The 2,733-nt window shown below is 43.5% G+C and overlaps 1 long non-coding RNA gene across 1 annotated transcript in view; it reads right to left on the bottom strand.

Annotated features, from left to right (window-relative positions):
* Window positions 1-1,409: 1,409 nt before the first annotated feature.
* LOC123018789 overlaps window positions 1,410-2,733 on the bottom strand; it is a 5,782-nt gene continuing 4,458 nt past the window's right edge. Inside the window, exon 3 of the long non-coding RNA XR_006413811.1 lies at window positions 1,410-1,874. This is a non-coding gene — a long non-coding RNA (uncharacterized LOC123018789). The remainder of the gene's footprint in view (window positions 1,875-2,733) is intronic.

Consider the following 2,733-nt stretch of genomic DNA (forward strand, 5'->3'; position numbering starts at 1 on the left):
GAAGTGGTTGGGATTTGAAGAAATAACAAAGATACTTGCAATGCTTTGTGTGCTTACAAGGGAAGGAAGGGAATGCGGTTGTCCTAATTAAGGTAGTCTTTAGCAACGCCTTTGGCAAATTGTCCCATGATATCTTGATTACTAAACAAGCAAAGAGTGGGCTTGAGTTTGCAACCATTAGGTGGATCCACAATGGGCTGCAAAATTGGACTGAAAGAGTGCTCATCAATGACACGTTCTCAGACTGGGGAGGGATAAGTGGGGTGCCAGAGGGTTCTGTCCTGGTCGTTCAGTTAAAAGAATGCAGATTTTGGCTAGACACCAGGAAGAATTTCCTCACTGTCAGAGAAGTACAGCAATGGACTCTCCTATCTGGGGCAGTTTTCAGTTTTCCCCTCACTACAGACATTCAAAAGGCACCCAGACAATCATCTGAGCGGGATAGTATAACTTAGTGTCCTATACTCAGCAAGGGCTTGAAGCCAACAGCCTTTGGTACCTTCTCAGGCCACTGTTCTATGAGTCAGTGGTTGCAAGGTCCTTGGTTGTGCTAATGAACCATACAGATGCGTGTCTCTGGAATGGAAAGAGCTCCCCACAAACAATATTCCCATTCTCTATTTTACATGCAATGGGTTATTTCCATGCAGAATTCACTTGATTGAACAATACTTTATTATAGAAATCTAATATGTGATAAAAATGGAAAAATATAAGCAATGCCAAGTTGAAGGTTTCTGAAGGAAAGGAAGCTACTGCAGGAAGGGAATGAATGTTAATCTGGTATGATGGTTAAGCAAAATCAGAAGAGATGTTCAACTCATTCAGGCAATGCAGGACCAGGGAGTATAGCATTACAGACCGGAAAACCTGAGGGATTGTATGGCTAAAACCCTCAATGGACCCTCACCGAGTCTATCATAGCCTTTGCTGAAAATTCGAAATCGAAAATATGTTGGCTTTCAAGATAGCACACACTTCTGCCACAACAACAATACAGGAAATTCTTTCTTCCAGCTCGGTTATGGCTTGATCGACCATGCTCAGGGAAAGAAAAGGGAATTCCCNAGGAAATTCTTTCTTCCAGCTTGGTTATGGCTTGATCGACCATGCTCTGGGAAAGAAAAGGGAATTCCCATCCTTTTACAGAATTGATCCCAATGACAGTGTCCAGTATGTGGGCTTAGTTCGGCTGCTCCTGCATTTCCACTGGAACTGGGTTGGGCTGGTTGGTCGAGGTGATGAGCGTGGCGAAAGTTTCATCCAGACACTCATCCCCATGCTTAAGAAGAAGGACATCTGTGTGGTTGCTTCTGAAAAGTTCAAGATATCAGACGTTCTCCATCAACTAAAAATCCGAAGTGAGTCTATTCCTACATCTTGGTCGGAGCCGCAAGTGATGATTGTTTTTGCAGATGCCAGTGTTGTTCAACAATTCATGGTATTGTTAGCTATCCATTGAGAAAAGACCAAGGCCCCATTGAGGAAGGTTTGGATCCTGACCTCCCATTGGGAATTCTCTGCAAAACGATTTGACTTTGCTGGGAGATACTTCAAAACCTTGCACGGTGCTTTGCACTTCAAAGTCCAGAGAAGGGACGTTCCAGAATTCAAACATTTTCTCTTGACTTTAGACCCACAAAATCCAAATGGAGACATTTTTCTACGTTTCTGGTGGGAAATAGCCTTCAGCTGTCAGTTTCCAAGATTAAGGCAAGACGCTGAATGGGATGAAAGATACTGTACTGGAAAGGAGAAGCTGGAGGATTTGTTGGCCAGTTTGTTTGAAATGAGCATGTCTAGCCACAGCTATAGCATCTACAATGGCATCTACTCTGTGGCACATGCGTTACACTTTGTATCTGGATCCAATCCTGCAAGGCAAGGGAAAGACAGGAGACTTCTGAATATTCAGCCATGGCAGGTACAGTATCATTCTCTTTCAGATTTTCAGATTTGGCCATCTTATAAAAATGCCTTGATGGTGTTGCAGTGCTCTAATCCTGGAAGCAAAGGGCATGTCTGGGTGATTCTAAGCAAGGTATTTTTCCTGAACCATCATGTCCTTTTGAAAACACCAATGAATACATTAAGATGAGCAGAGACCTACACCACCTCAACTACAATTATCTGCTTGCAGCTGTCGATGGTGAGAATTGTTGCCCCAAATGAAATTCTACTCTGAAGAGCAAATGTATCCCCTCCCTGCTCTGAGAAAAAAAAAAAAAAAAAAAACGGGCAGCTCCCCAACTCCATAGTCACTCTTGACCAGCAGTTGAAGAACTTCAGAAATTGCTGTCTTTCTGTATGTGTTGAGATGGGGCCCGTTTCTCACAAAACATGGCATCCCAAACTAAAAAATGAAAATCGGATTTGGAAAGTGTACTAGATGGAGAAAGAGGAGTTGAAATGTGGCACACCAGGTTTTCAAAGGAATCGGATTGGTCAGATAGCTGCTGGGAATCAAAAAGCTTTGGGTTTGAGACACCACAGAATAGGGAGGGTATGAGGAAGTGGGTCATGAGTTCATTAACCCAGTGAGCCAGCATCAACCAAAAGGATGGGACAATTTATTAACCTCTGGAATTCCTGCCATCTGGCCCACAAGTAGCATGAACATTCCTGAAGGTGGAGTCAAGCATTTTGGGAAAGGGGGGAAGCGGGTACTCATCTGTTTGTGATCAATGCTGCACATGGGGAAAAGCTGCTCCCACAAACCAGAGGAAAGATTAC

This window comes from Varanus komodoensis, unplaced genomic scaffold (genome assembly GCF_004798865.1).
Source record: "Varanus komodoensis strain SLA01 unplaced genomic scaffold, ASM479886v1 scaffold1154, whole genome shotgun sequence".
Lineage (NCBI taxonomy): Eukaryota > Metazoa > Chordata > Lepidosauria > Squamata > Varanidae > Varanus > Varanus komodoensis.